The sequence below is a fragment of the Mus musculus genome, chromosome 5, assembly GCF_000001635.26.
Source record: "Mus musculus strain C57BL/6J chromosome 5, GRCm38.p6 C57BL/6J".
NCBI lineage: Eukaryota > Metazoa > Chordata > Mammalia > Rodentia > Muridae > Mus > Mus musculus.
The window spans coordinates 5,479,165-5,494,952 of record NC_000071.6 but is presented as its reverse complement, the minus strand read 5'-3'; the positions used below and the strand labels follow the sequence as shown (position 1 = coordinate 5,494,952).

At 41.7% G+C, this 15,788-nt stretch overlaps 1 long non-coding RNA gene across 7 annotated transcripts; it reads right to left on the bottom strand.

Moving 5' to 3' along the window:
- Positions 1-882: 882 nt before the first annotated feature.
- Positions 883-15,786, bottom strand: Gm30325. Of its 7 annotated transcripts, XR_868226.3 has the most exons (6): positions 15,684-15,786; positions 13,850-14,065; positions 10,479-10,702; positions 9,011-9,616; positions 8,089-8,224; positions 883-942 (listed from the first exon to the last, which is right to left on the bottom strand). It is a non-coding gene; the product is annotated as a predicted gene, 30325 (long non-coding RNA). The 7 variants fall into 7 exon arrangements; XR_376717.4 differs by lacking the exon at positions 10,479-10,702 and having other exon boundaries at positions 13,096-14,065; XR_868225.3 differs by lacking the exon at positions 10,479-10,702.
- Between the last annotated feature and the right edge of the window lie 2 nt (positions 15,787-15,788).

The window sequence follows — 15,788 nt, the reverse complement described above, 5'->3', positions numbered from 1 at the left end:
ATTTTAGATCAGCATAAAGTGTGCACGTCTACTCAAAAGGTAGCAGTAGATATGCCTGAGAGAATGAATAAGGCCAGTACCACCCAGGGCCTGGGGTTTCCTAAGATGGTGGTGAGACCACGATGAATGAGAGCGTGTATAAAGCATTCAACATAGACGGCGGTGTGTAGGCATATGAAACCCAGGTAAGAGCCATGTCTTCCTCCTGCGCCCTCGCCTCAGCTGTCCTGCGCTCCTTTTACAGGGGTGCAGACTTTTCTTGCTTAAACTCTAATGAATCTTAAAAATCCACCAAATTAATACTTCTCTTTATATGAAGATACCTTTAAAGAATAATTTGTAGATCAACTTACGAAATGTAGCTTTTCATAGTCTCACGCACCCATTTTTCACTTGCCTTGACTGGCTTGCGTGAGAGCCCCGAGCCTGCTGCTCTCTTTGTGTGGAACAACCCTGACATCTAGTGGAGAAGTCAAGTCATTACAAGGAATTTTCCCAGTGAAGTTAAAAAAAAAAAAATAATTTATTCAGTGTGAAGGGAAACCAGAGTATACTAAACCTAGGACATTTTCCCTGCCATTTCACCCTATGATGCACGCCAGTTTATTCCACCACAGTCTTAGAATAGTTCTCTGCATCCATCCAATGATAGTCTTAGTATTAATCTTTTTTTCGAATCTTAGATTTATTTAGCCTTTAATCCCAGCATTTAAGAGTCAGAAGCAGGTGGATCTTTGTGTTCGAGGCCATCCTGGTATTAGAACAAGTTCCCTGCCAGCCAGGGCTACACAAAGAAAACCTTGTCTTGCAAAACCAACAAAAGATGAAGATGAAGATGAAGATGAAGAGGAAGAGGAGGAGGAGGAGGACGATGACGACGACGAAGAGGAGGAGGACGAGGAGAGATGACGATGAGGACTTGTATTTAAATTCTGTGTGTGTCTGTGAATGGGAATTTGCATGTGTAAATACAGTGCTCATGAGTTCAAAGGAGGCCGCCAATCCACGTACCTGGAGTTACAGGTAGCTGTAAGCACCCGCTGTGGCTGTTGAACTCAGTCTCTGCAGGAACACTCAGCATTCCTTCTTGCTAAGCCATTTCTCCAGTTCCCTTAACCTTTCATTTCTAAATCGGGAGGACCATCATTCATATTTTCCTTCTTTGTGTTTAATTTTGTTTGACCATTTGTATTCATCGATGAAGTGCCAACTCCTATCTATATCCCATCTTTGTAAGTGTGTGATATCCCTTGCATTTAAAACATGTTTGTCGTTTATTGGCTTTGAATTTTATTTTGGGAGTGGGTTCTTTTGTGTGAGACCAGACCTCTAGCTCAGGCCAATCTGAGATAACTTTGGCCTTGTAATCTTTCTCGCTGCCCCTGAGCTCCAGGACTGTAAGTGTGCATTATACCTAGTTTATGCCGCGTCAAAGGCTGAGTCTGGAGCTCTAGCCTTACATTTTGCTTTGGGTAGTTGTAATTCTTCATGCGATGAGAATTATATATAATTGTACTTTCAACTCATACATTATATGGCTGCCTCTTCTTTCAGATGATAAGAATAAAATATCATATATGTTTACATAGATTCCATGCTATGTATACTTAGGTAATTTTATTTCATCTAAACCTTTCATCACCTGAGATTTTTTCCTTTTTTTTCTCTTATTTATTAGATATTTTCTTCATTTACATTTCAAATGCTATCCCAAAGCCCTCTATAACCCCCCCACACACACACACCCTGCTCCCCAACCCACCCACTCCCGTTTCCTGGCCCTGGCATTTCCCTGTACTGGGGCATATAATCTTCACAATACCAAGGGGCCTCTCCTCCCATTGATGGCCAACTAGGCTATCCTCTGCTACATATGCAACTAGAGACACAGCCCTGGGGGTACTGGTTAGTTCATAGTGTTCCTCCTATAGGGTTGCAGATCCCTTCAGCTCCTTGGGTACGTTTTCTAGCTCCTTCCTTAGGGGCCCTGTGTTCCATCCAATAGATGACTGTGAGCATCCACTTCTGTATTCGCCAGGCATTGGCATAGCCTCACAAGAGACAGCTATGTCAGGGTCCTGTCAGCAAAATCTTTTTGGCATATGTAATAGTGTCTGGGTTTGGTGGTTGTATATGGGATGGATCCCTGGGTGGGACAGTTTCTGGATGGTCCTTCCTTCCATCTCAGAAATTTTAATAATAAGAAATATAGAGACAGAACATCATTTTCCTTATCAATGTAAAGATGATTGACAAATCTAAATATAGCTATGAAGAAACACTGTAGTATGGACCCATATATTCTGATGGGAAAAGAGGACAGTAAATATGAGAGTGATATTAATAATATAATTCCATTTATGCAGAAAATCTATGTACCTGCAAAGACACAGAAAAAATATCTGAAAGGGCACACACACAGGCTAGTCAAGGTTACATGCACCTAAGACTATTGTTAGTGTGCGGCTAGAAAAGTGGCTTAGAGGTTAAGAGCACTAGCTGCTTGTCCGGCATCTGCACAGCACCTCACATCCATTTCTAGCTCTGGTTCTAGGGGATCTGCTACCTTCTTCTGGCCTCTGTGGGTACTGCACGCAGGCAGTGCACAGACCTTCATGCAGGCAATATGTACTCCTTCTAAGGAGTGCACGCTAGACATTGGCAAGATTAGCAGTGTTTTACCTTTGAGTCTATATAGTTCTCTCCTATTGAACATGTTGTCATGAGCAAGCATTACTTATGTTATCAAAAGTGTTGTTTAAAGAGCATCTTGTAGCATGGGGAGATATGAGAGTTTGCGTTTTTATGTCCCTCAAAGGCCCAGATGATAAAGGAAGGCACAGTCCCCTACTGGGCATGGAGGAAGAGGTGGAATATTTAAGAAGCGGGGTGCAGTAGGTGGTCTTGGCACTGTAGGCATGCCTTGAAAGGCTAGAGTGGGACCCTAACCCCATTCCTTGTCTCCTCTTGATTTCCTTCTGGTTATGAGGAAGATCCCCCAGCATGTGCTCTGCCACAATGCTCTGCCTTACAGCCAACCACAGAGCTCTGTGCCCCCTGCACACAGAACTGCAGCCTGGTCCAGGACTGTGAGCCAAGCCTTTTGTCTTTGATGCTTTGTTATCTCAGATATTTTTTTACGATAACAAAAACTCAACACAGGAAGTATTTAAGATCTTAACTGCAAAACAAGCCATAAAGCCATGAATAAAGCACCGCCCTAGAACAGGAAAAATTCCTATGTAAAGAAAAATTGCTGAGTGGATCTGCACAGAAATGTCTGCAGTGACTTTGGAGAGACACCTGAGACCAGAAAAGGGGGAAGAATCACTCGTTGCTAATCTATATGCATAGATCTCTTCAGAATGCTTTAATTTCAAGTAGTATGTTCCTAAATATGGCACACTGCTATTCTCTCTTCCCTGTTTAATAATTTTATCCGTAAAAAGAGGCCTCCTGTGGGTGTGGTGGCTCATACCTGTAGTTCCAGCACTCTGGAGTTGAAAGGGAGGGCACACGTTTTAGGCACATTTGAGCTTTGTAGACATCAAAGCCATTTAAAAAAAAAAGGCAGGAACAATGTAACAAAAATTGTTACTTTGAAGACATTTTCTTTTTTGTTTTTAAAGAATTATTTATTTTATGTATATGAGTACACTGTAGCTGTCTTCAGACAGACCAGAAGAGGGCTCAGATCCCATTACAGATGGCTGTGAGCCACCATGTGGTTCCTGAGAATTGAACTCAGGACCTCTGGAAGTGCAGTCAGTGCTCTTAACTGCTGAGCCCTTTCTCCAGCCCCTTAAAGATATTTCTTTTCTTTTCTCTTTTTTTCTTTTCTTTTCTTTTCTTTTCTTTTCTTTTCTTTTCTTTTCTTTTCTTTCCTTTTCTTTCCTTTTCTTTTCCTTCCCTTCCCTTCCCTTTCCTTTCCCTTTTTCCTTTCCCTTTTTCCTTTTCCTTTTTCCTTTTCCTTTTTCCTTTTCCTTTTTCCTTTCCCTTTTTCCTTTCCCTTTTTCCTTTTCCTTTTTCCTTTTTCCTTTTCCTTCCCTTCCCTTTTCCTTCCCTTCCCTTTTCCTTCCCTTTTCCTTTCCCTTTCCCTTTCCCTTTCCCCTTTCCTTTTCCCTTTCCTTTTTCCTATCCTTTCCTTTCCTTTTATTCCTTTTTCCCTTTTTCCTTTTTCCTTTTTCCATTTTCTGTTCCTTTTCCTTTTCTCCCCTTTTCCTTTTCTCCCCTTTTCCCTTTTCTCCCGTTTTCCCCTTTCCCCCTTTTCTCTTTTTTCCCTTCTTTTTTTCCCCTTTCCCCCTTTTTTCCTTTTCCTTTTTCCCCTTTCCTTTTTTTTCTTTTTCCCTTTCCCTTTCCCTTTTTCCTTTCCTTTCCTTTCTCCTTTTTTCCTTTCTCCTTTTTTCTTTCTCCTTTTTTCTTTTTCCTTTTTTCCCTTTTTTCCTTTTTCCTTTTTTCCCTTTTTTTGCCTTTTTTTCCTTTTTTCCTTATTTTCTTTTTCCCCTCTTTTCCCTTCCCCCCCTTTCCCCTTTTTCCCCTTTTTTCCCTTTTCCCCCCTTTTCCCCCCCTTTCCCTCTTCCTTTCCTCTCTCTCTCTCTCTCTCTCTCTCTCTCTCTCTCTCTCTCTTTCTTTCTTTCTTTTTCAAGACAGGGTTTCTCTGTATAGCCCTGGCTGTCCTGGAACTCACTTTGTAGACCAGGCTGGCCTCGAACTCAGAAATCCGCCTGCCTCTGCCCCCCCCCCCCCCAAGTGCTGGGATTAAAGGCGTGCACCACCACACTCAGCTTGAAGATATTTCTTAATCCATTAGATTTGGAGGCTTAGTTAGCAGAGTCCCGTCCCCCCCCCCCCCGCCCCTGCCCACCAGCATGCATGAAGCCCTGGGTTCTGTCCTCAGCACAGCACAAAACTGTGCTTGCCTGAAATTCTAGCATTTAAGAGTGAAGACAAGATCAGAAATGTAAGTTTAGCCTTGAGTACATAGCAAGTTTTTGCTGTAGTTGTTCTGTTGTTTGGTTTGGTTTGGTTGAGTGTTTGTTTGTTTTGAGACAGGGTCTCTCCATATAGCTCTAGCTGTCCTAGAACTCAGTATGTAGAGCAGGCTGGTCTGGAACTCAGAACTCACAGATATCCTCCTGCTTCTGCCCCGCAAGTGTTGGTATAAAAACTATATCACTACCCCTGGACTACACAGTGAGTTTTCATGGACATTTTTTTCCTCTTGTTTCTTCTTAAATTGCACATAAGGACTGTTTGGATGTCCTTTTGTTGTTTTGTTTTGTTTTGTTTATGACAATATCTCCCTATGTAACTCAAGCTAGCCTCAAACTCACAATTCTCCTGCCTCTATTCTCCAGGAGCCTAAGTGGCTGTTTTAGTGCCTGATTTCTGTCAACTTGAACTTCATAAGTGTAGATCCACCCTGAGAGAGGGGTATGGTCACCTTGGAAACTCTTATGGCCAAAAGGTGAGTGCTAGCACCATCCCCAGTCCATTGCGTACAGGTGGCTCCGAGCCAGCGTGACAGAGTTTGAGCTTCTAGCCTCCATCTTTCTATATCTGTGATCAAATTCAGAAAATAACTGATACTCTCAGCTTGAAGAAAATCTGGACGATATGCTTGGGCTAGTAAGATTTCCCAAGGATTTGTCATTTCTCTTGAATATTTCAGTTCACCTCTCAAATGAAGTCCCGTGGTAGCTGAAGAAAAGAGTACTGTCTATCCTTCCTAAAGAGGCTCCTGAGGGGTAAATCCCATTCATATGACCTGGTTTGGAGCCTTCATTATTTATTACACAGATGTTTCTGTCTGCCTCCCCTCCCCCCAAATGTGTCTTCTTTCATCTTCTAACACCTAAATCATGTTGGCTTTTTCTGAAATTTAGCCTGGAAATCAATGAAAACTGTATAGAAGAATGCCAGAAAATTGCTACAGTAGCTTATGTAACAAATGGGACAGGACAGGACAGGAACTTCTGCAGAGGGGTAAGTAGCTGGCAAAGGTGGAACTCACACATTTTTCTCCTGAGCCCACAGTCACAACAGTCTCCACTGAGCAGAAACCTGAACAACAAGTTTCTCCATCAGGGGAAATATTTCCACAATCGGCACCAAGCCCCCATGTGTGGCTAAGGCTTGTTGCAAGCATGACTTATGCTATGGCCACAGTGCTGATGAGGTTTCCGCAAAACAACAAACGCAGGCACCTTTTCTCACCCATCTTATTGCTCACGATTCTCTGACTAAGTCAGAGTATGGGGACATTTTCTTCCTGCTCCTTGGATATACAAGAGGACTTAACAGACATTTTGCTGTGAAATATAAATAGAACTATAGAGAATAAGGAAAAGAATAATAGCAATTCTACCCTGCTGTTATATAATGCACCTTAATACTTTCTATATATTTTTATTTAAATATTTTCTAAGCAATAACATTCCTACAACCGTGTCTCAAACCCCATTCTCTCGTTGCATTCGCCAAAGATAGCCATTAATTTACATTCTATATGTTAACCCATAAATGTTTACATAATACCTTTACCTTTGGCTTAAAAAAAAAAAAAAAAAACAGGTGTCTCACAAGGTAAAGGCACTTGCCACCAAGCCTAGTAGCTCCATTTGATCCCTGTAACCTAATGTGGGAGGGAAGAACCAAGCCCGGCAAGTTGCCTTCTGATCTCCACGTATGTGCTGCTCATTCTCGCTCACAGGCACACACATACATACACACACACAAATACATACACACACACATACACACAGATACACACACACATACACACACAAATACATGCACACATATATATACACACACAATACACATACATACACACACAAATACATGCATACACACATACACACAGATACACATACACACACAAATACATACACACACATACACACACATATACACACATACCACACACACACACATATACACACACAAATACATATTCACACACAAATACATACACACACATACATACACACATATACACACATACACACACAAATACATACACACATATATACACATACGCACACATACATACACATACACACACATACATACACATACACACACATACACACACATACACACATACATACACATATACACACATACACACACAAATATATACACACACATACACACACATACACACACAATACACACACAAATACATACATACATACATACACATACACACACATACACACACAAATACATACACACACATACACACACATACACACACACATACACACATACATACACACACACAAATACACACACGCATACACACATACATACACACACAATACACACACAAATACATACATACACATATACACACATGCAAATACACACACATACACACACATACATACACACGTGCATACACACACACACACATACACATGTGCACATAAAAAGATTTTGCCTCATTTTAAGTGACGAATTCATCGTTTGTATATCTCATGAGTATTGCTCCACAACATATATTTTCCATCCAATGTTGTTTTGAAATGTATGCTGTTACTTAGAGCCAGTAGCTGCATACCTTTAGCTTCTGTGATACTGCAAATAGGATCTTGTCCCAAGCATGTTTTCTAATTATCATGGCTAGCACTTAGGATTCCCTCATGACTGGTACTCAAGGACCTTTCTGAACTCATTTATCAGTCTGAGCTGTTTGCAGGGGTTGTTGTTGTTGCTATTGTTGTTTTGTTTTTGTTTTGTTTTGTTTGATTTGCTATGTGGGTAATCATCTGGAAATGCAAGACAGGTGGTTTTAGAATGGCCACCTTTCTCATCATGACTTGTACTTTTAAGGTAAAACTACTCTCCAGTATCTACCTTCCAATGAAGATTCATTTTCTTCTCCATCCTGATTTTTTGTCAGGGATACAATTATAAGTGTGTCTCTCCCCACCTATCTGCCGTCCAAAGATCATTTCCCAAGAATTTCTTAGTGCATCTTCAAACGGTACACTAGAAAGCCATGTAACTGGAGGTACAGGCTTGGCATTATTTGAGGAAATACATGTCACCTCACTTGGGAAAAACTATAATTTCACATACCGGTGGAGAGATGCTTTTCAGATGAAGGCTTTTATTCAGCTCTCTGCATAAACAGATGGAAGTAGAGATGTCCACTTTTTGAGCATCGATAACATAAGCTGGATCTGCACCATGTGTTCAACTGCCTCTGCTCCCACTGAAAAAAGCGACATAATAAAGATGAGGGCCGGCTCTCTCCCTGCAGCATTTGAGCTGACCACCTCTCAGTGCTAGAGGAGACTCTCAGAATCACCACAGAGCAGGAGACCCTGGGGATGTCATCCCATTTCCCTAAGAATGGGAAAGCCACTGCTTCCAGGGTGTCCTTTCTTGTGTTGAATTGACATCATTAAAGGACATTGTCCCCAAACTCTCAGAAATAGAAAACATTCCGCAATAAATCTGTCACATGGGGTCCTTTGGATACAAACAACAAAGCCTGAAGAAAATTCTGGAAATATTCTGAGAAGCTGAAAGGACTCAGGGGGGAAAAAAACAAAAACACTGAAGAATCAGACCTCAAGAAAGCAAGCTTGGGGCTGGAAAGGCAGCTTAGCGATTAAGAGCACTGTCTGTTCTTCCAGAGGTTGTTCAATCCCCAGCAACCATATAGTGGCTCACAACCACCTATAATGCGATCTGGTGCCCTCTTCCGGCATTCAGGTGTGCATGCAGACAGAGTACTTATATACATACAATAAATAAATCTAAAAATAAAAAGCCAAGCCTCTGTAGTCATAAAAAAAAAAAAAAAAAAAAAAGCTCTGGGGATCTTGGTGAAAGGAACAGACAATCTCCTCAGAGAGCAGCCTCCTGTCAACTCTAACCCCCTATCTCTCACTCTACCCCAGGATCTGGATAGAGAAATACTGTTTTCCAAGGGGGGAGTTGTGATGTTGTATTGAGACAAAGTCTCATGTAGCGTAGGAGGCCTTGAACTTACTCTGAAGCTACATGAGGTTGAACTCCTGATCCTTTTGTCTCCATCTCTCCAGTGCTGGTATTGTAGTCACATGACACCACATCCCACTGGACTTACTGATTGGTGCCAAGAGGCCTCTCCTTCATATATATGTTGATGGCTTGGCTCAAGGAAGAAATCATGACTGTCACTAGCTTCTGGAACTGTGTGTAGTGAGCAAAGGCAGGCTAGCCCAGAAGAAGCCAGGGCTTTCTTGTTCAAGATCAGAAAGATCTGCCGTTGAGAACACAGCTTGTGCTCAATTCTCCTACTATGCATTTTCATCAAGAGTTAATTTAGCCATCGCCTGACAGAACCTCCCCACATAATACCAAAAAGATCTAGGAGCCTTGAAAGAGACCAGAGTAAAAACAAACTCCAAGGAGGCACCAGGCTAGCATCGTGGATGTCAGCTGTCTAAATCACCCTGTCTCATTACTGCATCACGTAAGGCCAAGACTTTGCAAACTTGATGGGAATCTATTCACTGAGCTCTTCTTCCTGTCCTTTGTTTGACTGTGAAACCGAGGCATCGTGGAACATCCTTCCTACTCGGTTTTGCTTCTTTGCTGCTTCTGTTGACAGTGTCTGGAAACAAGAAAAACGTGCAGGCTATAGCTAGGCACCCACTTCAAATCCTGATTCTACTACCTTTCTTCTGGTTGGCATTATCCTTCTGATTACCCTTTACAGTGTCAGATGTTCTATAGTCTTCCTTCTAGATAAGATTAACTCCACTCTGTGTTAGAAATCAATTGAGGAGAAAATCCTTAAGATTAGATTTCTCTCAAATTTCTAACACAAGTCTAAATTCTGGGATACAGCTTCCTAACACCTTTTTACTAAGACAACTCACATTTTCCCATGCTGTGAATTCTCTCTCTTGTAACAAGGAGCAAACCTCACTGTTCAAGTACAGAGGAGACCCCAGTAGTCTTTAGCCCAAGAGTATTGGTGACAATTTTGGGTATTAAATGAGTGACTGTAAAGTCACTGTTCCCACCACTTAGCAAAAACAGGACGTGAGTCAGATTTTTACAAAGTGTATTGCTTGATCATTTTTTTCATTTCATAGGGCTAAGGTCAGCTCCGAGAGTTCAATCCTGCTCAGCACCTGCCGGGAGTTGCTGCCATTCCTTTAAGGAGTGCTTTTTAACTAGTCTTGCATGGCAAAAGTTCCCTGATGGATTTTGATTTTTAAGGAATGAAATAAACACATCCATTATCCTACATCTTCCGTTTAAAACCACATCTGTGTGAACCCAACACCTGCATGCAAATGTGTGTATTTAACAAGGTGAGAGAGCCCGGGATTTACTAAATTCGTGAGATTTGACTTCAGTTCAAGGACAGGAGATTCAGAGTCATTGGGAGACAGACCTCTGGGCATGCATGTGTTAGATTATCCTTAATAATTAACTATGTTAATTGAGATGGAAAAGAGACCCACCCACTGTGGATGGTACCATTCCCAGAGACTTGGACTAGATAGGAAAAATAAAATGAGCTAGCACAAGCTTTCATCATTCGCTGTTTCTCAAGGACAGATGACCAGCGCTGACCACACCCCTGCTGCTGTGCCTTCCCCAGAATGATGGACTGTAAGCTCAAACTGGGAGCCAAATTCACATTTTCTGCTGAGGTTTCTTTTGCCAGGCAGGGCATTCTTGTCAGCTGCAGGTAAAGTAAGACAATCACATACCAGACTAACAGTATTATGTGATTTTTGTATGTGTGTATGTAGACAGAATTTGCAGTGACTATTTTTCAAAACATTTTGAAGTTAGAGAAGAAATTGTGTAGCAGACATACAAGTAATTTTGAAGAAGATGCCATTCTCCGGTGGAATTTGAGCCAGATTTAAGACTGAAACAAAGATTTAATTTAAAAATTCTCTGCCAAAGACATGACCTTCATCTTTTTTCCCCCATGAGATGTCTTTTAGAGCCTGCCTGCAAAACAAATCCAACTCCCATGAGAATGTAAATCAAGTTAGGGTATGAAATAACATATGCTACTTACTGGCTTCACACAAGTCAGAGAGTGGAGTTTAGGTTGCAATAAACTTCAGGATACCCAAGAAGACCTTTTATTTCAAGGCCTGAGATGATTAAATGATGAAAAATGCTCTTTAATAATTAAACGTGCCATCTGTACAAGGCAGTGTGACCTTTCACCCACAGTCTCTCACACTGCTCTAGAATTTCTGCAGTTGGCACATATGCTATCAGAAACCCGTTGATATTCTTCCTTTGAAATACTAGAGGAGTGGACTTAAGGCAGCTGTTTTTGGGCTGCCAGGTTTCATTGAAATGTGGGCTTTAAATGCCCTTGCTTGTCGTTTTGAGTTAACATACCTTAATCACAAATCTCACCATAATATAATTCAGCCGATGCCTGAAACTCAATATAGTGGAACATTTGCTGAATCGTGCACTTAGCAACACTCGTCCGTCAGAATGTATGTGCTTTCCACTGAAACGCCTTTCCATGCTATATATGCACGCCCAGAAATGCCTTGTAGATTATAAACATTCCTTTTTCTCTAACAACAGAGTACCAACAATTTCCATTATTCTCCCCCACCCTTCTGAGGAATGTCCAAGGACTGTGACATTTGGAGAGAGAACTAACTGCTCCAGGGTTTAGAGATTGACAATACTACTAAAATATTGATGTGATCCTGTCATTCTGTCAACATGGTAATTAGACAGTCATGATGAGGATCCTTGTCTGATTGTCTTAAATGTCCGATCAGGCACCTTCTACAGGTATAGTACCTTTACAATGGTCAGAGGAAAGGGAAGGACATTAGTCACTGCAAGCGTAGTTTTTCTGTCTTTAGGAGAAGAGATGTAGGCACTGACTATAACAATACCCACTGATTAAGCTGTAAGCAGATGGGGTACTGTTTATCTGCTGTCCTTTGACAGGCTATTTATTTAAAAGTTCAGCTGTCTGGCCACATTTGAATGCAGTTGGGGTTGATCTTACTGCTGCCTTTAGAGATAAAGGTGACTTTCACTTCCATTTATAGCCTTTGTTGTGAATGTTTAGCCAGGTTAGAGATAAATATAGTAGACTATTTTTAAAATATGCTATATACTTTATGTTCAAAAAGACACACTGGGGGGGGGAAGAGTCATAGAAAATGGTATTCATATTTGTTCCTCACATAAACCAACAACCAGGATCTAGGAGAATTTACCTTGTATCTTTTGTTGATATATGTATCATTCAAAATTGGAATGCTGGCATGTTGAACTCAAGATAGAAAGTCACCGAGCATTCATACTTAACACAGGCTGCATTAAGCCTTCCCTCCAGCAAGACGCTAAACTGAAGTCAGAAAATGAGAGTCTATTCATTCTTTCATTTATTTAAAAATACTTTTGATTTCCTCTGTAACGAGGTACAGGAGTATCACCATCACAGATGAGATATTTGATAACTTAATCTTAGGTTAATATAGGTATCAGACATGTAAAGTAAATATGCACAATATGAGGTGATTTTCATCTGTTTATAGGAATGGGTCTGGTTATGTTGGTAAAGTGCTGGTTAACTCTCCAAATCCACCCTCCATCCCTCCCTGCCCTGCCTTGTCCTTCGCAGAGGTACTGCCCAAGTTTCTTTGCCTCTCTGGCATGGGTTAAGAATGGAGGGGAGAGAGAGAGAGAGAGAGAGAGAGAGAGGGAGAGAGATTGTGATATATGTCCCCCTCCTACTCTATCAAACAAACGAATTTCTGCAGCCTTGAGACCACAGCTCTCATTCAGCGAGCAGCGGCTGTTTCTGATCCAGCGTTCTGTGTAGTCCCTGCTGATGGTATCTGGTAGCATCTTGCCTTCACTCTAACCCCTAAGTGCATCACTGTCCTTTGTTCTTGTAACTTCAGCCACACCTCTGCATTTTGTCCCTTTATTTAAGCATTCTAATGAATTCTTCAACTTGGCTCTGCACTGAGGCAGAGGGGTAAGGAACAGCAAAGAGTAACAGAGATATTACATCACCCTTACCCTCCCATCCTCTCCATGGTCCCCAACAAACTAAACTAAAAAACACACCATTACTGTTGCTACCAACAGGTGGCAGTAGTTGTCACACGTTGAAATTTATGGACAGGATTTCTTCTGTTTGTTGGCTATTTCCACCTTTTGGAAATATTGACTCTGTACCTGATCAATGCAAAAATCTAAAAAAGTGCCTGGGAACTACTTTAATGGGCACACATTTGCTTTTGACTATGGCAAGATCAGGGGTTACTTCTGAAGCAGGGAAGAGAGAGGAAGCAGGGTTTGTACAAGCACGAGGAATGATTTTGTGGGGCGGGGACCAGGAATAATTTTGAAAGACAAAGAATACGCTGATCAAAAAAAAAAAAAAAAAAAAAAAGAACCAGTAAGCTGAATGACAACAGGGAAACCCTTCAAACTGTGACAAACTATGAGGGAGTGAATGGGTTCCCTCCATATTCATGTGCTGAAGTCCTATCCCCCGTATTACAGTTTAGAAACAGGGACTTCGAGGATCAAATTATGGCTAAATGTGATCATAAAAGTGGATCCAAAGCTATGAATACTTCCGTCCTTATGGGAAGAAAAGCTGCCAGGGGCTTGCATGCCCCGAGAGAAGCTACCAGGAGATGTGAGAAAAGCTCCAGGAAGGCGCCACTCGAGAAACTTAGAGAAGCCCCAGCAGAGGCCAACCTTGCCTCCGTTTTGATCTTAGATGTATAACCTCTAGAACTATAACCATTCTGTGTTCAAGTCAACCAATCTGTGCTTTCTCCTTTAAAGCACCCTCCCAGACTACAGTTACCAGTTAACCATCACTCAGAGTGAGGCTAAGTAGTGTTGGCGAACACAGCACCACGTCCCAGAACTCTTCCAGCAGTGTTTGTGTTAGTTTGGGTCCTCGAAGAGTCATCTGCCAAAATACATGCAGGTTATCCATTAGGGCACTGTTGGAAAAGATGAAAAGGGAAGGGCCAGAGAAGGCATGGAGAACCTTTAAACCCTCGTACAGCACTAACACCTGTGAAGCAGAGAAGACAGAAGTGTTGGTTGGCAGGGGTTCAGAACACCTCACAGTTCCAAGAAAGTTTCAGAGAGATTTATGGGTAGTCTGTAAGCCAAAATCTCCCACTCCTATTAGCATCCCTACAGTGTTTAGTCTTGACTGAGCCATTTGCAGGAAGCACAGCATGCGGATGAATACAGCGCAGGAGTCTGCGTCACAACAGCTGAGCTCACCACGCACGTGTGCTTTGATCTGGGCATTCACGGCCCGATTCTATGTCATGGTGGCTTTTAGCAGATCAAATCCTTCCAAGTCTGAAACCAGAGGAGACATGCATCCTTGCTCCAGCCTTCTGTAAAAGCTCTAAGAGTGTCTTAAATTGGATACACTTAGAATCATTTGCCCAGGCCTGAGCGAGGAAGAACTCAACGCCTGGAGTCTCCCAGTTCTAACATTTCAGGTTCTGCTTCCATGTCAGGAGCTGCACCATAAGAGCCAATGAGCAGCAAGAAGCACACTTCCTGAGATGACGGAAGGGTGTGTGTGTGTGTGTGTGTGTGTGTGTATGTATGTATGTATGTATGTATGTATGTATGTGTATGTATGTAGCAGCTAACTCCAGTTGCTTTCCAAAGGCACTAGCAATTCACAGTTGTGCCAAAGGTGGCTTGCCCCACATGTCCAGCAGCAGGGTTAGTTTCCTTTGTAAACGGTTGCCCACCCGATGAACACAGCATCACAGTTCATTACTACTCTTTTTTTTTTTTTGTACTAGCTATGATTTTTTCCCCTCGGGATTTATTTCCTACTTGGACTTTACTTTTCTATAAATGGGCTCTTGATATCCCTGCTCATTTTCTCATTTTGCATTTGTGTCTCCCCTGCTTGTGAGAACACATTTCATATTACAGCAAACAGTGCTCTGTTTCATGTCTGCCTAATAGACAAGGAAAAAACCGAATTCTTGATCATGTCTTTCCTCCTTTCTTACGGGTCAATAGTAGATACTTCATTAGTAAGTCACAATATAGATCATAAATATGTGAGGAATATGGGAAACCATTCCATCATCCATTTTTAAAAACAAACAGAATGGTCATTGCTGAAGGACACATTGCCATCGTCTCCCATCACTTAGCGTTCACTCTCCATGCTCACACGGAGTCAGGAGTGCTCCAGGCCCAGTCGTTCTGGATCAACCTCCCCCAATGCCTGCCTTGTCCTTTAATTGTGTACAATTATTATATATCTGAAAGTTCATTTTTTTAAAACATAGATTTACCTTAAAGGGGAAAGTTTATATCCTTGTCATTGTATATTTTAACTACTAAAAGATTATGAAAATAAGAGGTTCATCTGTATACTACCTAAAACACACCATATGTTGACCAACTGCATTAGAACACACCAACTGTCCCAGCCAAGTCAAGGGCAGGACTAGAAGTTTTCAGACAGTGAGTTTCACAGCCTCCTGTGTACCACACCGAGCAGGGTAAGATCGTAGAGATTCATTTATATCTGAGGCATGCTATCCTGAATGGCAAACCACTTTATATATTATGGACATTGGAAATTAGAACTTAGTCCTTTCATCAAAAATCAACAATATGTCAGAAAAACAAAACAAACAAACCAAGTAGGCTTTGAGGGCAGAGAAAGAGACCTTGATCAAGTCCAGCGGACAAACTGCACGTGGTATTCAGGGCTTGAGACTAGTGCACACCCGGAGTGTGATCTT